The following is a 23959-nucleotide window of genomic DNA, read 5'->3' on the forward strand; positions in this document are numbered from 1 at the left end:
AGGGTCTTCTGGAGAGAAGGGAAGATGGCATGCAGTGCTGTGATACCAGATAACAGAGAAGTAGGGAGAACGAAGAAAAAATTTAACCTGAAAAAAGGCACAGCAATGGGAGTGAAGTTGATGCATACAGGAAGTAATGAAATTGGAAATAAGATCCATGTTCGTGAAGATTAGGACATGAATTTGGAAAGGCAGGTGGAGTCCAAAATTTATTTTATGTGGGTGATGAGAACAATAGCTGGCATACAGTTAGAACTCAATAAGGGTTTGCCGAATAATTGACACATTTTAGAGAGGCAAGCAAAAATAATGAAAGTGGTGTTTTAAGAGTTAACCTGGCTATAGTGTGCAGGGTGGTTTGAGGGGGTTGAGACTAGTCCGAGATGCCAGCTGAGAGGTAATTGCAATCATTCAGATGCAGACCAGCCAAAACTCAAATACAGTCATGACTGTGGAGATTAAAAAAAGGGACATTTCTAGAAACATTAACGGCACTCTCTATATCTGTTTCCTACCAACCGTAACTTTAGCCCCATCATAACTTTAAATGGAAAGTATCTCCCAAATATGGGATCCTCTTTGCCTTTTGATTTGATTTTAGTGAAGTCCATCACTACTTATAAGGCAGGGTCAGTATGGAGAATGGACCCTGAGGCTTACTTAAGCCTCTAATCAGTGAAGCTTTATTATATTATATTCCTGAACGACGTAACATGCTCTCGAAGTTTGACTGCTTGGGGAATAAACTCAGGGGACACACAGGCTCCTTTGGGTTCACACTTATGAGTTCCTGATAGGCAAGAGTCTGTGGGAAATCTAGCAAATCAAAGAGTGCTGATCCTCTCAGGAGAGATTCTGGAGGAGTGTTCTTAACTATATAGTTCTTAGCTCTCACTATCTAACTCCTGAAATAGCGACAGAACCCTTCTACATTTACTCCCTTCCTTCTTCACTTAAACCAGATCAATACCAAAAGGAAACCTCAGTAGAGACTATATGCTAGCAGAGATTTCAAGAACATCCCAAGCTCTGTCTTACTCCTGGACGGTCTCAGAGACCCCAAGGGTATTCTTGTACTTGGTTGTGAGAAACAGTGCTCATTAACTTGTCTTTTGCTGTGTGCCATCATTATCAGTCATGCCCTGAGTTGGCCTTTTCTTTGGACAGTTCTGACATTTCTTGAAGGGTGACAATTGGACCAACATATAACATCTCTATTCAACTTTTTATTGGCCAAGAGTCATGTGTGCACATTGCTGTGATTCCTTCCTAAGGCAAGTGCCCCATTTTATCTTATGGTTATTCGAGTGACTGCCTTTTCTTGCCTACTCAGAGCTCCTTCTAGACAGGACCATGCCTTACTTTTCTCTTTATGTTCTGGTTTCAGCATAACATATGCCCCACAGTAGATCACCAGTACACATTTATGGACTCTCTTGATTTCATACATTTTGAACAGGGACAGCCCTCCATGAGGCTTCCATCTCGAGTTCTGATGTGGAAAATACCTCCTAAGTGACGAACTCTTTTGGCTCCCCAACCAGGCAATCCCAGGTATTTACTAAGCCTAATTTTCCCCAGCAGTTGGCATAGGGAATGTAAAATTGATGGCTCTGCTGATCAAACCTGTCTGTCTGCAGAGTGTAGAGTGGTGCACCATTTAGAGGAAGGGTGTTTGGGAAATTAAACAAGGACTGTCTGAATAGGAGACCTGTCACCCTGCAATGGAATGACAGGCTTCTGCCCACAAACCAGGGTTAAGACCTTCATATTGTGGCTTCCTTTCACCCATTTGTGAGGAATGGGTCTCACCCCATTAGTGGGTGCATATGTTACACCACTGGTAGCTGTTATGCATCCTCCATAGGTCTGGATGAAGGAGCTGTAGCTACACATAAGTATGTACTTGCCAACAGATCTCTGTATTTATCTGCCTGTCAGTGGGAGCAGACAGGGCACAGCTCTTTGATGGGCAAGAACTGCAGGTCAAAGCCATGCTCTTGCTGCTGCCACCGCCACTGTGATTGCTGTGGCTTTATCATTTGAATCCTGAAGGAGGCTAGGGGAGCTTGTTAGTTGTTGTTCCAGCCTAACCTGGGAGGCTAGCTCTGGTCACTGACATAATTATAGACCTTGCAAATGTTGACTGCCCATGTTGTTGTGGCCAGTGACGATGGACTCTTAAAACCATGGTTACCCACCATCTATCATCTTTCAATCGTGCCTCAAGAATACACACATCTCTGCTATCTCTGGGCACCGTCTCTAATGCCTTTCGGATGCTGTGTGATCCTCCTGGATTCTGCCTGTTAAGTGTGTTTCCTGCTGCAGGCTGCCTCTCAGCCTCTGTCCCACTCAAGAGACACACTCCCTCCCAGTAGGAAAAAATTATTGTGCTTCAGGCTTCTAATGGAAATAGTCTACTAAACTAGGTGCTTACTTTAGCAGCTATCACACCCCTACAACTATATACATCATTGGCCGTGGTCTTTACCATCTCAATATGAATATTCCTTGTGAGGAAAAAGATATTTCTCCCCCAAAGTGAAAACATACTAGTGATAACAATGTGAATTTATGATTACTTTGTATATAACTGAAGAAAACAAGCAGAGCAAACTTGTGTTTTTAATCTAGGCCTGTTTACCAGTTTAATTTGATAGTGGAAATTAATTGTGCAATTCTTAATATAACTACTGTACAACCACAAGTAACAGACTTCTTTTTTATCATTGTTATTCCTCTCATGCTTATAAGAGGGCATGGACCATTCTCTTTCCCCAAAATTCAATTTTCCTCAAGATTGTGGCATTATTGCAAAAGAAGTGACAGGAGTATTTTTGTTTTTTGGTTGGTTTGTGTAGTATCCATTTAGTAAAAGTCTGACTGAAAGATACAAGAAGTGAGCTCATCTGAGGCAGCGCTTCCTGATTTTGCCTTTCTAAAAGGTAGGTGGCAAAGCAGGAGAGTTTTGTCTCAGACAGAATTTGGAAAGAAAGAGACTGTCTTGTCAAAGAGAGGTGAGATGATGTGAAAAGGGCTTATTTCTATATGTCAAAAAGGTATAAGACATATTTCATTGAATAGGAGATGGACTGGGTTCAAAGGTAGAGCTTCCTTTTCCTAGTTATTTTTATTTGATATGCTTTCCTTTTATTATTCTTCTTAATATCTGTACTATGCAACAAAGGCAAACTGACTTTTCTGAAGATCATCTTCAGTAGGGTAGAAATTAGTAATTTGATCAACTAGATCAACAGACAGTGAAATGAAAATGGAAAAAAGGAATCCTGTATTTAATTAAAGTATGTTGCCTGAGCAAAGGCTTTTAAAAAATAAATTAGGGATTGGTAATTAGGAGTTACAGGTTGCTGCTTCTGTGAAAGTGAGCTAGGTAAGAACCCCATTTGACCTTTTGCTATCACTAAAAGCCCTAAAACTCAGTATGTGTATCAAAGTCGTGTTAAATGAACATGTAAGTTCATGGCTTGCTATGAGAGTCTGCACCTACTTAAAAGGCACAACAGAAATGCTGAAATGAGGCAATTCATTAGGAACAAAGAATTTTCTAGATTCTGTGGCAAAGGTTTCTCTAGGACAGTGTTTCCCAAACATCCCTGATGCTAAGAATCATCAGGGTTACACGTGAAATATGCACTTGTCTGGGTCCTCCCTCCTGCCACCAGACCTGGAGAATCATAAACTTCCATGGAGTGACCTTGGCATTTGTATCTGAAACAAGGAAACTAGTTGATTGTTAAGATCAGGGAAGTCTGGGAATACTGCTCTAAGAGGTTTTTTTAGAACATATAAAGAGGGGGACTGATGATTTTATATGTACACTTCTCCTATGTTCTTCCCAAGATTTCAGAGGCATTTCAAGAGAGTAAAAGAAGAGCCTTTCTTTATACCAATGATTTTTAAGCATCTCTTGTCTCTCCTTGTCCCTCCATATCAATGACCTTAAGACTTTGTATTCCCCTCTTCCCCACCCCTCATCCCTACCTAATAAATGGTCATATCATGAAATAAAAGTCCTTAGATTAGGAATTTGGAGCTTGAGTTCTAGTTCTGGCTGAAGCTAAGAGCTATGTGACCTTATATCTTCCATCACTTTAGTTTTCACATTAGAATAATGATGAGGTTGCACAAAATGTTGTTTGTGAACTATACCAGCTCTACATTGTTACGAATATTAAATAACTTCTGTAACCTTGTTTGGGGACCATATATGATGACTTCTGCGCTTGATGGGAGTGTGTGTTCAGGTTTAGACATGTCCGTTAAGTATTATTTACAGACTTGTTACCTATTTCTGAAACCAAATTGAGTTACAATTTAATCTAAGATAATAAACTTTTTGGAAAATTTATTTTCTTCTTTTGACAGCTAGAAGTGTCTTCCATGGGAACTGTTGACAAGGGTTTGTCACATTGACAACCACATCATGGATACTGACTTGTTGAAAGAGTAAGAGAAGGTATGAGTGAATGAATGAATAATCTAGTGCCTGTTCTCCATGCTAACACTTTCAAGTCCATGGAAGCAAGGATGGTAATACTCTTCAGCTAAACATTGGAGGACTGGTAGTCAAAAAAATTCTTTAAATACACATACATGTCCATGACTTGGCTTTGCTACAAAGCTAAATGGAAAGCCCTTAGCTGACTACAACAATAAAAGTAGAAAATTAAAAGAAAGTGCCGCTCGAGTTTTGAAGGCGAAGATAGAGAAGTGTAGCAGTAGAGGTTTACATTTCCTGAGCTCCCTTGTCAGCTCAGCATGTCCTCAGTGTAAATACACATGTGACAGTGGCCTATGCACTCATTCACACTTCAGAGAAGCCCTCGGTTTCCTTTTCTCGCTCCATTTTAGCAGTGGGCAGCCTGCAACCTTTTGATCAAGCTGACTTTGTACGTAACATGACTGAACTCCGCTATGCCAAACATCCTTGAGGAAGTTGACATTTGTGTACTTTGAAAGAAAAAAAAGAAAAGTGAATCCCAACTGCTTCCTCCTGCCCTTTTGATTAAGAGAACGGTAAGTCAGCAGGAGAGGTGCTGCTTTTAACATGCAGGGTGTGCAGAACTGATTGGTATTTTTCTTTGAAAAAAAGTAGAAAAGATTGATGTTAAACAACACTAATCAGAGTTGATTACAGGGACTGAATGAATTCATTGATGGGAAAGAGCCATGGTTCCAGAGACAACAAAAGAGATTAGATAATAGTCAGGGGAATAGTATTTGGAATAGTTCTGCTCATCTCTGACAACCAGGAATCAGAGCCCCGAGCTCTCTAACCACTCCTGGGAATAGACTTATCTGTACACTAAGTACAGTTCTCAGCTGGGAATGCTCTTCTCCCTGAGCTTTGTATGGCTGACTCTTTCTCTTCATTCATGTCCTCAGCCTTCCCTGATCACCTTATCTAAAGTGGTGCTTCCATCACAGCCTGGGTGAGCCCAACCCACCTCTGGGTAGCATATTCCCAAGTGCTACCCAGAGCTCTGTCTGGAACCACCTGCAGTTCCCTGCAGGGACTATATTTTGCCTTGCCCTGTAATTTTTTTTCTGTCACCTCTACCTGGTGACCCTTCCCATCTCTCCTCATTAAAAGTCAGGGTCCCACACCTCTGTTCTCCCATGGTAATTTATGCTTTACTCATTTATAGCAGGCATCACCCCATGTTATAATTATTTGGATAGTTACTTTACCTTCTCCCCAATAGACTGAAATATTTCAGGGCAGGGACTGTAGCCTTTATCTTTACATCTTTAATGTTAGCAAAATACCCAGAATGTACTGGGCGTTTAACTAATGAAGAATGAATCAATCAATCAATCAATATTCCCTACCTACCTACCTCCTTGTTTTAAAATAATTGCCTGAAATAAATAACACAACCCATAGGAAGACATTTCTACCCAGAATGGATAACCCATTGGTTATCTGTTTACCAAAAAGGTAATGGAACAAAGGAAATGGGAAATCAAATTTAGGAGTTTAACACATGCTCTTTTCTGTGACCTCTAGTTTGTTCCAAATAGCACTCTGACTACATATATGAGGAAACCTTTGGAGAAACAGTTTCTTGGACTTATGCTATAATTTCTGAGTAGTGAATGAATGTGTTGATTACTTCACAAAAAGTAGGCTGCTGCTATTAAATTTATTATTAATTATAATGCACTGTTTATATAGGCTTCTCCTTTAGGAACCCCCAAGTATTCAACATACATCATCAACCTAATGCTATATTCTGCCTCATGTTAATAATCTTATGGCTACTGAAGCCATCACCTGAGCACTTTAGAATCTTGATAAATATTATCAAATGCATATGTTACGCTCATTATTTTCAATAATCTCATACATTTAAATTCCTAGAGAAATGTGTTTTCTTCTTCTTATATATCATCAATTGGATTACCAGATCTTCTCCACTCAACACGTGGAAAGTAGAACATATGGGGAATCACCCTAGGCTTTTAGATGGGATTTCTCCCAACTAGTTCATAGCTGAAACATTTAATGACATTTTACATTTTACTAAAAATTCCATTGAGCTTACAAAGGAGCATCATACATCATAACATCATAAGAATGCTACAGAGCTAGGGAGGGAAGAACCTAGAGCATTTTATGGTTCAAGGTGATGGAGTCCCAGTGATGCTAAATACTGGCCACATTTGCCCAACTGTTGGCTACACCAGTGGCTAAAAGATCGGGGAGCAAGAGAACCATTTTATCATGGCAAGAACACTTTCATTTTCACTTTTATATGATATTATTCTTGAATTATTCAATCTCACATTTTTCACTGCATTTTCAATGCAGTTTTCAATCTTGCATTCTCCAGTATATCTTGGAGATCTTTTCATAGCAGTACATAGAGAGCTACATTAATCTTTTATTCAGTTGCACAGTATTCCATTATGTAAATGTATCATAGTTTATTCTGCCAATTCCTATTTATAAACAATTTTTGTCATTTCAAACAATACTCCAGTGAACAACCTTGTACATAAATCATTTCATAGATGTGCAGATTTTCTGCAGGATAAATTCTCAGAAGCAAAATTGTTGGTCAAAGGTTTACATGCATCTTAAATTTTGAGAAACTTTGCCAAATGGATCTCAACAGCGTTTGTATTACTGACTACTCCCATTGGCAATATATGAAAGTGCCTTTTTACTCCCAACCTCAACAAAGTAGTGTTTCTTCAAACTTTGGATTTTTGCCAGTTGTATAGGTAAAAGATGATATCTCACTGTATTTTCAGTTGGCCTTTTCCTTATTATGAGTGATGCCAAGCATCTTTTGATATGTTTAATGATTTTGGTGTTTGTTTTTTTATTAGGTGTCTGTTCATCTTTTGCCTTTTCTTTTGATTGGGTTCTTGGTCTTTTCTTATTGATGTCTTGCTATTTATACATTAAGGAGATAGTTCTTTTTTCTATATGTGTTGCAAATATTTTTCCCAGTTTGTCTTTTTTTTAATTACTTTGCTTATGATGTATATATATTTTTTGCCATACAGAAGTTTGCTTTTAATATAATCAGATTTACCAATCTTTTCTATTATGGCTTCTAGATACTGAGTCAGGTAGACAGTCCTTCCCCATGCCAAGATTATGAAAGGATTTGCCAATGTTTTCTTTTAGTACTTTGATAGCTTAGATTTTTATATTGAAAAATACATCTATTGAATGAGATTTTTTAATCCAAAAGATATTTTCAGGATAAAAGAGGATCTAGGAAAGAAAAGCCATAATGTTCCCAGAGCTTGATAAGCTGTGGCTAACCTGCTATCATTTGCATAGCATAGTAAATCTCATTCCTTTCTGCCAGCAGGATGCAATACAATTATGATGAAAGGGCCAATCTGGATTTTAAAAGGAAAATTAAGAATAACAATGTTTAGCCTTTTGAGGTCTTCACCTTTCCTCTTTCTATATTGCTGTTTGTTTGTTTTTGCTTTTTATTTGTTTCTGTGAGAAGGCCACATGCTAGCAGAGAGATTATAAGCTAATGGCATTATTTATTGGTTCAACTTCTAGTATCTTATGCGATTCAGCACTAAAACTTATTAATTATGAAATACAAACTGGTATAAAATAGTGCATAGAACCTAGCCCTTGGAGTCAGAAGCCTTGAGTTCATCTGGTATACCCCAGAGCATCTCTCCTTGCTATGATTTCCATCTGTAGTCAATGGAAAGAATGAGATCATTATCTCAAAAACAGTAAAAAAGCAAATAGACACATTTTTAAATGTTTGAGTACTATAGAAAATTAGTTCATGAAGTTATTAGCTGATGATATTTTCATATGATATGGCATATGAATTTTTAGAGGGAGGCTTTATGTAGAAAGCTTTATTTTCCCACATTCCAGTTAATATTTGCTCACACTCTTCTATATTTTTCCTTCAGGTTCAAAAGTGTTCTTTCAACAAGTATCTGTTTTAGGTGCTGGGGTTACACAGTGAACAAAACAGACACATTAAAAAAATTCTTGTCTTTAAAGAGCTAATATTTGGAGGAGAAAGGCAGAAAATAAACAAATGCATGCATAAAATATAAAGCATATCAGAAGTCTGTGAATACAATAGAGAGCAAGAAAGAGGGAGGGGGATAGGAAGTGCTGGAAAAGGAGTTTTTCTTTGATGACTAGAATCAGGGAATCCTACACATTCAACAATAACCTTTAAAGGATATGTAAGGATATCTCAGAGTTCCAAAGATACTAAAATGACTTTCTGTATCATAGGAAGAGCCAGAACTAAACTTACATAAGTAACCAATTATTTATGAACATATTGGTTCTATTCAAATTCAAATGACAGCTTATACCAAACTTTTCAACAGACATCTCACATGTGCTTAGGTTACTCACGTCACTCATCTAAGCCAGACTCACCATCAGCCTTTAGGCAACTCTATAGGATTTATTATTGAGAATGAAGGACCAATGTCAATGTGATTAGGAGCTGGTAAGATTCTTGTTTTGTGATATGATTAATCTTAATAGATGAAACACAGTAATCTTAGCTGGAGTAAGACATTAGATATGAAGACATTTTCTTTACCACTAATGTACCATCTCCCCTATGGAACCCAAAGCCTCAGAGTCTGTGATGTATTACAGTACTCTCTACTGAAATTATAATGCTTCTAGGTTGTTAACTGAACTTTCTTCAGACTTAGATTATTGCCAGAGTGATGTTCTTTGGTTGGCACTTAAGTTCCTCTGTGATCTAGCCCTAATTTTCCTAAACATTACCAATTTTATTTCTTGCTACTCCCTTTCACAAACCAAATGATTTGCTTTTCCCACTGCATGATAACCTTTTTGTTCATATGGTTTATTCTGCTCAAAATGATTTCTCTTCCCTTTCTATACTTTGAAATCCCATCTATCCTTTAATACCTAGTTTAAAGGATTCTCCATCTGAAATCTCCTTCCTTAGCCATTTCTTGAGGTCATTACTCATAAATTGTATCTAGCTAACTATCTATTATTTATTTACCTATCTATCTATTGATTATCTATTTATCAATCATCTATCTATCTACCCATCCCCTAAGGTACTTGATATTTATTATATACTGAATAAATGGAAGAATGGTAAAATGAGGGGATAGCGGACAGATATGGGAATATGAACAGCAGTAAAATAAAAGTGGTCTTGAGTAGATCCTATAGTCTTCTTATGACAAAATATTAAATAAAATATAAGTGAGCCTTGTTTGAATTGGTCTAGAACAAGAGAGGCTGTCTGGTGGCTTCCCAGGCTGCTGTCATGTGTGAGATAATTTGGAACAAGATCTCCTTTTAGAATTTAAGAATACTTCTAGCTGATGTGTCCAAGCTACCCTATAACGGTGTAGACTATGCTGACCTCTCTCACTTGATACCCATTGGTATGCTGAGGTTGGATCTTGTTTCCTACCTGAGCTCTAAAGATAAGAAAGTGAATACATTTAATAAGGCTTTTGTGCCTCTGATTAGTTGAATCTGATGCTTTCAAACATCACTGCTTTTCCCAAGGTTTGGGCAGCACATAGTTTATTTTTTAAATTCCATTCTTTCTGAATGCTTTCCACAAGTAAAGGATGTGCTGAGAGAAAAAATTAAGGCATTGATTTAAGAATAAGTCCTGGTACCTCAAGAAAAGGCAAGCACCAAGATGTAGCTGGTTGTTATAAGTGAATTGTGGGAGCATATAGCTTGGCCTCAGTTAGTAACATGACACACTCATATCTGATGAGACTACAGGGAGAAAATAGCACTTCAAGCCCAGAGTCAGGTTTAGTTATGATTTGAAGATGAAGTCAGTACTATTTAAAGTTTCATTTTATTTATAGGACTCACTAGTAAGTGTAGAGTTTCCAAAAAAGTAGAAGACATGGTTTCTGACCCAGAAGCCTTTCGAAATAATAAACATGATGAAGCTAATGCAAATAGTATTAATACATGTGACTGAAACTTATAACCAAACATACAGAGTAAATAGGGCACTAATAAATTTACCTAATTGGAAATCTCAAATTAAAGGAACTTTATAACTATTGTACATCATGTGTGGGATAGGGCCATAGGTGAAGTATTGTTGCATACAAATATCATTGGACTTCATAACCAGACAAAGGAAAAGAAGGAAATCATCTCTGGAAACTGCTGGAGTAGATCAAGAAATTACCAGACCAAGGAGGCTGAGGAAAGGGAGATAAGAGTATCTAGAAAGTGCTGCCAACACAGACTTCTCCCAGTATAACATTCATAGACCCAACCTCTACCTGAACCCCTGCCTTACATCAAGTCTTCATCTCAATCTGTTAGGAGTCTATTTTTCTATGATTTTATAATGCAGTTGCTCTGTGATTTGATAATAGAAGTTAAGCCTATACATTTTCATAATCACCTTCTCTAGAACACATCCATTATGCAAAAGAGGAAAACTTGTACAGCAATAATGATGATGTTTTATTTTAGATGTACTAAGTGTTTTCACTTATATTATCTCATTCGGTCCTCACAATAAACCTCTAAGGTAGGTGCTATCAATTTTAGAGGTGAGGAAAATAGAGTTCTAGAGAAATTTTATAACATTTTATTTGAAGTTCTCTCTGTGTGTCTCTCACACACACACATACACACACACACAGAGAGAGAGAGAGAGCATTAGAAAGATACTAGAGAGATAAGAAAGTTCTGGGCATGGTTTATACCTGTGAGTAAGGAGTCACGTAAATCTAATCTGGAAAATGATCTTAAGGACGGTTTGAAATCAATCTGATGTAGATTTGAGTCTTCATCTGCTTCTTACTAGATCTGTGACACTCAGCAGTTTTTCAACATTCCTGAGTCTGAGTTTTTTCATCTATAAAATAGGAATAATAATAATAACAACAACAACAGAAGTATTTTGAGAATTGAATGAAAATAGTGTAAGTAAACTGCCCAACCCATAGAAATCAATCAATGGAAGTTAGCCATAATAAAAATAAGGATTATCATTATCATCTTATTTTCAATAACAGCAGCAACAAAGGTGGAAGATGCTTAAATTTGTTGAAAGGAGAATAAGGTACTTAAAGGATGTACAGTAACAGTAACACTCAGGTATCTGCATGGAAGAGAGGGTTAATACCCTTCTTCAGAAAATGATCCTGACCAAATAAAGTGTTTGAAGGTGTTGTAATCATTAGGTCAATTGCCTAAAAAATAACACCAAGTATACCACCTCTCTGTGTTCTTCCTTCACCTTTGAAGATGTTCTAAGGCTGGGTAACTTGCAGAGAAGCATCTCTGTGTGTTCAGAACAGAGCATTTCTGAGTCCTCTTGAAATGATTTCAGTGCAAATAATTGTGTGGTGTCATGAGGTCCCCCCTGCTCCAACTCCACGGAGATCATGAGGTGGCACAGGAATCATGCTTTTCAGGGAGCAATACCAGATGAAGGAAGACCTATGAAATTTGAGAAGTGTCACATATAGCTTATGCTGCTCCAAGAATGTCCTAGAAATAAAAAACTGTGTGGTGTTGGAGGGTGTTCAGGAAGCTATATAGCAAAACCGCTATAGAGCTGTTTTGAGTCCTTCTGCCTAAAAGAATGAAAAGGATCCTTCTTACTCCTAAAGTAGAGCAGAGAAGAGACTTTGCAAACTGGACACAACCCACCAAAAATTCAACAGTGGTTATTGTTGGGTCAGAGAATTATGTTTTTTTTCTTTTATTTATTTATTTATTCTTTTTTAGTGCTCTCAAATTTCTTATAACTAACATGAACTACTTTTACAAAATTTATTTTGGAAATTTTTTCTGTTAAAATATCATATATTGTAAACAAGAGAAAAACAAGGAAAAAATTCCTCATAACTTTGCCACTTAGATAACCTTATTGGCATTATTTTTTTAATTGAAGTATAATTGATGTACAATATTATATAAGTTGTAGGTGTGCAGTATAGTGATTCACAATTTTTAAAGGTTATACTCCACTTACAGCTATAAAATATTGGCTATATTTCCTGTGTAAAATATATCCTTGTAGTTTATTATATACCTAATAATTTGTATTATATACCAAATAATTTGTATCTCTTAATTCCCTACCCCTATATTGCCCCTACCCCCTTCCTTCTCCCCATTGGTAACCACTAGTTTGTTCTCTATATCTGGTTCTGATTCTTTTTTGTTTTATTCACTAGTTGCATTTTTTAGATTCCACATATAAGTGATAGCATACAGTATTTGTCTTTCTTTGTCTGACTTATTTCACTTAGCATAATACCCTCCAAATCCATCCATGTTGCTGGAAATGGCAAATTTTCCTTCTTTTTATTGCTGAGTAGTATTCCATACGTATATATATATGTATGCCACATCTTCTTTATCCATTCATATGTTGATAGACACTTAGGTTGCTTCCATATCTTGGCAATTGTAAATAATGGTGCTATGAACTGAGGTGCATTTATTTTTTCAAATTAGTGTTTTTGTTTTTGTTAGATATATACCCATGAGTTGAATTGCTGGGTCATATAGTAGTTCTATTTTTAGTTTTTTGAGAAACCTCCGTACTGTTTCCCACAGCAGCTGCACCAATTTACATTCCCACCAACAATGTACAAGGGTTCTCTTTTCTCCACATCCTTGCCAGCCTTTGTTATTTCTGTTCTTTTTGATGATAGCCATTCTGACCGGTGTGAGGTGATACGTCATTATGGTTTTGATTTGCATTTCCCTGATGATTAGTGATGTTGAGCAGCTTTTCATGTGCCTATTGGCCATCTGCAGGTCCTCTGTAGAAAAATGTCTTTTCAGTTTTTCTGCCCATTTTTTAAATTGGGCTTTTTTTTTGATGTTGAGTTGTATGAGCTGTTTATATACGTTGGATATTAAACCCTTATCAGTCATATCATTTGCAAATATTTTCTCCCATTCAGTAGGTTGTCTTTTCGTTTTGTCGATGGTTTCCTTTGCTGTGCAAAAGATTTTAAGTTTCATTAGGTCCCATTTGTTTATTTTTGCTTTTATTTTCTTTACTTTAGGGGACAGATCCAGAAACATGCTGCTACAATTTATGTCAAAGAGTGTTCTGCCTATGTTTTCCTCTAAGAGTATTGTAGTATCTGGTCTTACGTTTAGGTCTTAAATCCATTTTGAGTTTATTTTTGTATATGGTGTTAGAGAATGTTCTAATTTCATTCTTTTACATGTGGTTGTCCAGTTTTCCCAGCACCTTGGCATTAATTTTTAAACATATAATTGAAAAATATTTAATTAGAAGTAAAATTCTCCTCATCCCTTCAATCAAAAGTGTCTTGTACTTCCTCCCCCACAAAAAATGTGTTTATGTATATGCCAGTATATATCTATATGTGTCCTCATTTTATTCATATAAGAGGGACCATATCATATATGTCTTAGATCTTGTCATATAGCATATAAATCTACTTTATTCTCTTTAACAACTTCACAGTATTCCTTGTAGGGGTATACCACAGGTTGCTGAATATTTGGTGAACACTATTACTTTTATAATCAGAAAAATTTAATACCCATTTTTATGTATTTTCTAGACCTCAGCCTAGAGTAAACCAAAACCTCTCTGCTTATGATACAGACACTGGAGAAAAAAATTACTGTATGTGTGTGTATGTATGTATGTGTATTTGTGTGAACATGTTAGAGATGATTGTCTTGATCTATAATTTTTCAGTATAAAATGTTAGAATGGCCAGAGGTAAGGTGGATAATGTCTGTTTGTGATTCTGGCTGAATTGTAGCCTCCCATGGAAGTTGGCATACTTCTTGAGAGTTTTAATGCAGTCACTGATTACGGTATCTGAGATTTTACTGCATCCATTTGAGTTAAAACTGATTTTGTCTTCAAAATAAAAGCCTTCAAAAACAGAGAAAATAATTATTTTTCCCATGGAAGGAACTCTAAATTCTTTCATTTTATGTCCTAACGTAAAAAAGAAAAGCACTAAGAAATCATTGAAAAGTTGATGCAGAAACAAAACCCCCTTTGAATATTTGAGCTATGGAACTTTATTTGCCAAGTACCTGCTAATGTCCCAGGTACCTAAGACAGAGAGAACCAGATATGGAGAAGTAATTTATATCAAGACTTACTGTGATGCTAGTAATAAGGCAAGTGGGGCTTTCAAAACCATATTGCTACAGGTTAAAAAAAATTACCCATGTGCTTTTGAATAGGAGGAAGAATTTTGTTTGTGGGCATTGGCATGATTGCTCTATGTAAAATGTGGAGATTGCACAACTCTAATATGGAAAAGTAAATTCACAAGCAAGCCATATTCTAACTATTCTAACCTTGAAAAATGTGGTTGCTTTTAATGACACAGTGTATCAAGGTCAAGGGAAGGTGCCCTCAGCAGATGGAAGACTTTCAAAGTGAAAAAGCTTCATTTACATTTAAAATGTATTGAGTTACATGATTTCTAAGGAACACTTGGTTGTTCTAGTTATAACCATGGCTCATTTCCGTTATCATGTGTCAAGTAACTGACTTACCTCATATATTTCCCTGGTAGGTGTTTTCTGTGGAAAGGCAGGGAGAGAGAGAGATATTCCTTAATATCTTGTTATAAACCCACTAGGTGTCACTGCTTTCAGTGGGACTCTGGAAAGGAAACTGTCAGAGGACACATCTGTGCCTTGGCGAAAAACGGATTTCATGGCACCTTGACTTTTAACCTCTAATATACAGAGAAAACTGCTTAGGAGTCTTTCTCATGTTTATTTGTACCTGTGATTCCCTTACTTTATTTTATTCTGAATTTTTTAAGATTGAGTTTTACAATATTTATATTTGAACCAAATTTTGTTCGGAAATAGTTCATTGATGCTATTCTTTAACATGTATCTCCCTTTTTAAATACACAGTGAAATTATTAAAAGTGATTTAGTGTTTGGTAACACAGAGTGCGTTCAGAAGGCTTGATCTCACATCCTTTATAAGGCTCTTTAGAGATGGGATGCCACATGCTTTCATGTCAGTGGTATAAAAGTGATTTTCTTTTTTTTTTTTTTCCTACCCTGCTTCCCATTCTGTGTTCTTTCTCTCTTCTTGCTCTTCCTTTCTCTCTTACACTTTCATGAAAATTCAATTATCTATGACATTTAAAGACTCTGTCTGAAAGGTGTCTGGAGCTGTGGCCAGCTGTGTACATCAGTAGTTTCCTAGAATCTGGCACTCTGTCAATATCGGGGGGCCTCGGTAACCGCACTTAAATATAGTGCCTGCCAGCCATCAAGCTCTTAGTGTCTCAGTAACGAGTCCAAATGAGTGGATATTAGCATGTCAGATCCTTTCACAACTGGCAACTCTTGGTAGACAGTATATGGGCATCTTGCATTCACCCTCTGCACTTTTCTGTTTGTCTGCTACATAGATATGATGTCATTCCCTTCTATGTACAAAAATAGGAATCTCCAAAAAATACTATAATGAAACTGTAGTAAACAGCATCATTGCACAATCTTGATTTGGTGGGTTTTATAGACAGACAGTCCCCGACTTACAATTGTTCCACTTAACAATTTTTCGACTTTATGATGGTGCGAAAGCGATATGTATTCAGTAGAAATCTTACTTTGAATTTTGATCTTTTCCTGGTCTAAAGATATGCAGTGCAACACGCTCCCCTGATGGTGGGCAGTGGCAACGAGCTGCAGCTCCCAATCACCCATGCAATCACGAGGGTGAACAACCGATACACTTACAACAATTCTGTACCCACCCAACCATTCTGGTTTTCACTTTCAGTACAGTATTCAATAAATTATATGAGATAGTCAACACTTTATTATAAAATAGGCTTTGCATTAGATGGTTTTGCCTAACAGTAGGCTAATGTGTTTTGAGCACATTTAAGGTACATTAGGCTAAGCTGTGATGTTCAGTAGGTTAGGTGTATTAAATGCATTCTTTACTTAAGATATATCCAACTTATGATGGGTTTAGTCAAGGAAGATCTGTATATAGCTATATACATAGGTAATACATTTTTATTATATTTTAGGTGTTTATTTTTGCTTAGGTTATGATATTTGAACCAGAATTGTTGTTGCCATTTTATAGTAGAAATACATATATAGTTGTCCCTTAGTATCCATGGGCGATTCGTTCCAGGACATATCCCACAAATACCAAACTTCACAGATGTTCAAGTCTCATGTATAAAATGGCATCCATCGATATGGAAAACAGACTGTATGTTGGGACTTTCTAAGTAAGTCTTCCTAGATTATGTATGAACTTAGTGTGATAGAGATTTAGGTACATAATGAAGAAATATTAATGAGTTGGCGAGATAAGGTTGTTCTCTGAAACAAAATCTATTTACATTTGCAAATGTTTCTTAGTGTCCTCCCTACTATGCCAGTGAAATGGCCCATTTATAAATTGAATCATGAAAGCATTATTATGTCAACTTTCCCATGAACTGCCCCAAATAACAGCATATTGGCCTTTCATGGTTTGTAAGAGAGACCAATATTAAGACAACACTTTAGTTACTGCACTACAGTGTGCTCTCAATCCATGTGTAAACTTGTCCATATCATGTAATGAAAATATGCCAAGAATCTGAACTTTAACAAAAGGAAGAAGGAAGATGAGAGTGTCTTGGAGATCTGCATCCAACCTAGAATAAGTATGGAAGAATTTGCCAAGCTTTAGGTCATGCTCACGTCAAATAATCCAGGTTTCCAGATATCCAAGAGACTATCCTGGAACTCTTGATGCCCCTTGAGTACGTCAGTAATGACCTTTTCCTTGGATCCATTGGACCAGCAATAACTCCTAAGTTGAATGAATTCTCCCAAGTTTCATGTCACTCACAGACATTTCCCAGTTTTGATTTAAAATTTAAGTCCCTAACATTTGAGCACTTGCTTTCATGTGGGCTGCCAGGATCTGCTATACACCATAGAAGATTTTAGGGTGGTTCTTGTTGGAACTGAGAAAAGAAATGCCTAATGAACTGCATTTATGCAGTTTCAATACAACAACTGAAGACAAACTTAGGACCTCTAGAGCCTTTAGTTATACTTCAGAAAGGGAAATACATATATTTATTTGCCTCATAATTATGAGTTATTTATAAAACTAAAAGTTCATTTTGACTCCAGATTTTATGTTATAATACAAAAGTCATCATTTTTAATTCAGTCACCATGATTGGTAGGAGAAAGGCCCCTTGGGAGTTTGTATCAAACTAGACAGTGTGGATGAACAAAGTAATGTCACAAGGGCTCCCACCACCAGAAATAATCTGGCAATGTAAGGGCAAGCCTCAAATTCAAAAAAGAAAAAATGGGCGCAAAGATTGAGAGAATAGGAAAAAGGAAAGCATAGGTATGCATGGATCTGTAACATGGCCTGCATCAAGGGATTTGGTACTTTTCTTTCTAATTCATTTACAATAGAATATAGTAACATGTAAAGCTTCTAATGAAGAAATAAACATGTCTATACTTAGCTCTGTTTTTGTGGTCCTAGAGAGGAGGAAAATTAACAACAACAACAATATGCCGTATTAACCACAAGATTTTTATACCACCAAAACCTCATCTCAAGATATATTAGAGGACATTTTCAGCACCTTCTATGGATGAATTAGAAAAGGTCTCTCTTCCTGTCAGTAAGACTCATCTGCTGGGCTAACAACTTACCCTCCTCTTGCTCTGAACTCAGAATTTTATGAGTATACATTATATCTGTTCTTTATTATATACTATTTGTTTAATGTTAGACACTAATCCTTTCTGGGGAAGAACAAGAAACAGGAATGAGATGAGAACCTAGGATCAGCCTGCAGAATTTATAGATAAGGACAGGAGGAATTTTGTTTTCTTTTGGATCATTTTAGAAACACTTTGGAACTGTATTTGAAATTTGATGGGCTGTAATTTAACCATCTCTTTTCGTTAATACTAAAACATTCTCTTGCCTAAAAGCAGGAAGGATTTGGATTCCTCTTCCTTAGAAATCCTAGCAACTTCTTCAGCTCTTTCTTCCCTGGTATGTATTTTGTTTACTGATCACAGAGTGAAATGAGAGAAATAAGAACAGACAAAAGTGCTGAGGGAGCATGTCTGATCCCACCTCAGCAGGGAAGGCACATATATTGACTCTTCTGCCTTGGCTACCCCTGACAAAAAAGAAATAGCTCCCTGACTGTATGGCTGATAATCAACAGAACACTTGATGGGGTTGTTTAAAAGGTCTTTTATACATATACATATATCCATTCTTTTTTAGCTTCTTTTCCCATATAGTCCATTACAGAGTATTGAGTATAGTCCCCTGTACTATACAGTAGTTCCTTATTAGTTATCTATTTTATATATAGTAGTGTGTATGTGTCAATCCCAATCTTCCAATTCATCCCCCTTCCCTTACCCACTGGTAACCATAAGTTTATTTTCTTCATCTGTAACTCTATTTCTGTTTTGTAGATAAATTCATTTGTAGCCTTTCTTTTAGATTCCACATATTAGCAATACCATGTGATATTTGTCTTTCTGTGTCTGACTTACTTCACTCAGTATGACAATCTCTAGGTCCATCCATGTTGCTGCAAATGGCATTATTTTGTTTTTTTTTTTAGAGCTGAGTTATATTCCATTGTATATATGTACCACATCTTTATCCATTCCTTTACTGATGGACATTTACTTTGCTGTACACCTGAAACTAACACAGCATTGTAAATCAACTGTACCCCAATAAAAATTTTTTAATAAAGTCAAATCATAATATCAACCTAAGAATCAAAAAATAAAATATAAAACATTTTTTCAAAAATTTAAAAACAGGTATATCTTAACATAGAGTAAAATCTACTGTTGTTATGGAGATGAGCTTTGTCGATGCCTCTGTGATACTTAGCGCTAGACACCACTCAATAGAGACCCACAACCTCCAACCCAAAGGCACCAGAGGTAAATGACCTATCTAGTTCCAGTTCTATGTTTTATCCCAGGCACAGGGTACCTTTATTCATAGCTCTGTCCTACTCTATTTTGGGCCAATAAATTGCCATTTTATTTTTAGTTTATTAATGATTGAATGATTTTATAATGATTACTACTTCTGCCTTCCTAAAAAGACCATTTGCCAACTTTTAACTCAAAAGTACCCTAAGCAAGAGGTGTTACTACTACCAAATGAGTGCATTTTAGTACTCATCTTGAGATCTACTTTGAAAAGGTGTGGGGGGAGGGATATGATACCAAATTTCTGACGTACATACACCAGAAGGGGGGTCATTGCTTTTTTCTTTTTTTTTTTAACATCTTTATTGTAGTATAATTGCTTTACAGTGGTGTGTTAGTTTCTGCTTTATAGCAAAGTGAATCAGTTATACATATACATATGTTCCCATATCTCTTCTCTCTTGCATCTCCCTGCCTCTCACCCTCCCTATCCCACCCCTCTAGGTGGTCACAAAGCACCGAGCTGATATCCCTGTGCTATGTGGCTGCTTCCCACTAGCTATCTATTTTACGTTTGGTAGTGTATATATGTCCATGCCACTCTCTCACTTTGTCACAGCTTACCCTGCCCCCTCCCCATATCCTCAAGTCCATTCTCTAGTAGGTCTGTGTCTTTCTTCCCGTCTTGCCCCTAGATTCTTCATGACCTTTTTTTTTTTCTTAACTTCCATATATATGTGTTAGCATACAGTATTTGTTTTTCTCTTTCTGACTTCCTTCACTCTGTATGACAGACTCTAGGTCCATCCACCTCACTACAAATAACTCAATTTCGTTTCTTTTTATGCCTGAGTAATATTCCATTGTATATATGTGCCACATCTTCTTTATCCATTCATCTGTTGATGGACATTTAGGTTGCTTCCATGTCCTGGCTATTGTAAATAGAGCTGCAGTGAACATTTTGGTACATGACTCTTTTTGAATTAGGGTTTTCTCAGGGTATATGCCCAGTAGTGGGATTGCTGGGTCATATGGTAGTTCTATTTTTAGATTTTTAAGGAACCTCCATACTGTTCTCCATAGTGGCTGTATCAATTTACATTCCCACCAACAGTGCAAGAGGGCTTCCTTTTCTCCATACCCTTTCCAGCATTTATTGTTTGTAGATTTTTTGATGATGGCCATTCTGACTGGTGGGAGATGATATCTCATTGTAGTTTTGATTTGCATTTCTCTAATGATTAATGATGTTGAGCATTCTTTCACGTGTTTGTTGGCAAACTGTATATCTTCTTTGGAGAAATGTCTCTTTAGGTCTTCACCCTTTTTTGGATTCAGTTGTTTGTTTTTTTGATATTGAGCTGCATGAGCTGCTTGTAAATTTTGGAGATTAATCCTTTGTCAGTTGCTTCATTTGCAAATATTTTTCCCCATTCTGAGGGTTGTCTTTGGTCTTGTTTATGGTTTCCTTTGCTATGCAAAAGCTTTTAAGTTTCATTAGGTCCCATTTGTTTATTTTTGTTTTTCTTTCCATTTCTCTAGGAGGTGGGTCAAAAAGGATCTTGCTGTGATTTATGTCATAAAGTATTCTGCCTGTGTTTTCCTCTAAGACTTTGATAGTGTCTGGCCTTCCATTTAGGTCTTTACTGCATTTTGAGTTTATTTTTGTGTGTGGTATTAGGGAGTGTTCTAATTTCATTCTTTTACATGTAGCTGTCCAGTTTTCCCAGCACCACTTATTAAAGAGGCTGTCTTTTCTCCACTGTATATTCTTGCCTCCTTTATCAAAGGTGACCATATGTGCATGGGTTTATCTCTGGGCTTTCTATCCTGTTCCATTGATCTATATTTCTGTTTTTGTACCAGTACCATAGTGTCTTCATTTCTGTAGCTTTGTAGTATAGTCTGAAGTCAGGGAGCCTGATTCCTCCAGCTCCATTTTTCTTTCCCAAGCTTGCTTTGGCTATTTGGGGTCTTCTGTGTTTCCACACAAATTGTGAAATTTTTTGCTCTAGTTCTGTAAAAAAAAATGCCAATGGTAGTTTGATACCGATTACACTGAACCTGTAGATTGCTTTGGGTAGTAGAGTCATTTTCACAGTGTTGATTCTTCCAATCCAAGAACATAGTATATCTCTCCATCTATTTGTATCATCTTTAATTTCTTTCATCAGTGTCTTATAATTTTCTGCATAAGGGTCTTTTGTCTCCTTAGGTAGGTTTATTCCTAGATATTTTTGTTGCAGTGGTAAATGGGAATGTTTTCTTAATTTCACTTTCATATTTTTCATCATTAGTGTATAAGAATGCTAGAGATTTCTGTGCATTAATTTTGTATCCTGCTACTTTACCAAATTTATTGATTAGCTCTAGTAGTTTTCTGGTAACATCATTAGGATTCTCTATGTATAGTATCATGTCATCTGCAAACAGTGACAGCTTTACTTCTTCTCTTCCGATTTGGATTCCTTTTATTTCTTTTTCTTCTCTGATTGCTGTGGTTAAAACTTCCAAAACTATGTTGAGTAATAGTGGTGAGAGTGGCCAACCTTGTCTTGTTCCTGATCTTAGAGGAAATGGTTTTAGTTTTTTACCATTTAGGATGATGTTGGCTGTGGGTTTATCATATATGGCCTTTATTACATTGATGAAAGTTCCCTCTATGCCTACTTTCTGCAGGGTTTTTATCATAAATGGGTGTTGAATTTTGTTGAAAGCTTTTTCTGCATCTATTGAGATGATCATATGGTTTTTCTCCTTCAATTTGTTAATATGGTGTATCACATTGATTGATTTGCATATATTGAAGAATCCTTGCATTCCTGGGGTAAACCCCACTTGATCATGGTGTATGATCCTTTTAATGTGCTGTTGGATTCTGTTTGCTAGTATTTTGTTGAGGATTTTTGTATCTATGTTCATCAGTGATATTGGCCTGTAGTTTTCTTTTTTTGTGACATCCTTGCTTGGTTTTGGTATCAAGGTGATGGTGGCCTCGTAGAATGAGTTTGGGAGTGTTCCTCCCTCTGCTGTATTTTGGAAGAGTTTGAGAAAGATAGGTGTTAGCTCTTCCCTAAATGTTTGATAGAATTCGCTTGGGAAGGCATCTGGTCCTGGGCTTTTGTCTGTTGGAAGATTTTTAATAACACTTTCAATTTCAGTGCTTGTGATTGGTCTGTTCATATTTTCTATTTCTTCCTGCTTCAGTCTCAGAAGGTTGTGCATTTCTAAGAATTTGTCCATTTCTTCCAGGTTGTCCATTTTATTGGCATAGAGTTGCTTGTAGTAATCTCTCATGATCCTTTGTATTTGTGCAGTGTCAGTTGTTCCTTCTCCTTTTTACTTCTAATTCTATTGATTTGAGTCTTCTCCCTTTTTTTCGTGATGAGTCTGGCTAATAGTTTATCAATTTTATCTTCTCAAAGAACCAGCTTTTAGTTTTATTGATCCTTGCTATAGTTTCCTTCATTTCTTTTTCATTTATTTGTGATCTGATCTTTATGATTTCTTTCCTTCTGCTAACTTTGGGGTTTGTTTTTTTTTGTTGTTATTCTTTCTCTAATTATTATAGGTGTAAGGTTAGGTTGTTTATTTGAGATGTTTCTTGTTTCTTTGTGTGTGTGTGTGTGTGTGTGTGTGTGTGTGTGTGTGTTATGCGGGCCTCTCACTGTTGTGGCCTCTCTCATTGCTGAGCTCTGGACGCGCAGGCTCAGCAGCCATGGTCACGGGCCCAACCGCTCCGCGGCATGTGGGATCTTCCCAGACTGGGGCACGAACCCGTGTCCCCTGCATCGGCAGATCGACTCTCGACCACTGCGCCACCAGGGAATCCCTGTTTCTTGTTTCTTAAGATAGGATTGTATTGCTATAAACTTCCCTCTTAGAACTGCTTTTGCTGCATCTCATAGGTTTTGGGTTGTTGTGTTTTCATTGTCATTTGTTTCTAGGTATTTTTTGATTTCCCCTTGGATTTCTTCAGTGATCTCTTGATTATTAAGTAGTGTATTGTTTAGCCTCCATCTGCTTGTATTTTTTACAGATTTTTTCCTGTAATTGATATCTCGTCTCATAGCATTGTGGTCAGAAAAGATAGTTGATACAATTTCAATTTTCTTAAATTTACCAAGGCTTGATTTGTGACCCAAGATATGATCTATCCTGGAGAATGTTCCATGAGCACTTGAGAAGAATGTGTATTCTGTTGTTTTTGGACGGAATGTCCTATAAATATCAATTAAGTCCATCTTGTTTAATGTATCATTTAAAGCTTGTGTTTCCTTATTTATTTTCATTTTGGATGATCTGTCCATTGGTGAAAGTGGGCTGTTAAAGTCTCCTACTATGATTGTGTTACTGTCGTTTTCCCCTTTTATGGCTGTTAGCATTTGCCTTATGTAATGAGGTGCTCCTATGTTGGGTGCATTAATATTTACAATTGTTATATCTTCTTCTTGGATCGATGCCTTGATCATC

At 36.7% G+C, this 23959-nt stretch overlaps 1 protein-coding gene across 12 annotated transcripts in view; it reads left to right on the forward strand.

The window, feature by feature from the left end:
* ZBTB20 (zinc finger and BTB domain containing 20) overlaps positions 1–23959 on the forward strand; it is an 825027-nt gene that overhangs the window by 525350 nt on the left and 275718 nt on the right. The window contains exon 2 of one of the 12 annotated variants that reach the window (XM_082624264.1): positions 4390–4480. The exons of the other annotated variants lie outside the window; for them this stretch is intronic. The gene's annotated coding sequence lies outside the window, so the exon portion shown is untranslated. The remainder of the gene's footprint in view (positions 1–4389; positions 4481–23959) is intronic. 12 annotated transcript variants of the gene reach the window in all.

The sequence above is a fragment of the Mesoplodon mirus genome (genome assembly GCF_964341445.2).
Source record: "Mesoplodon mirus genome assembly, chromosome: 6".
NCBI classification, from domain to species: Eukaryota; Metazoa; Chordata; class Mammalia; order Artiodactyla; family Ziphiidae; genus Mesoplodon; species Mesoplodon mirus.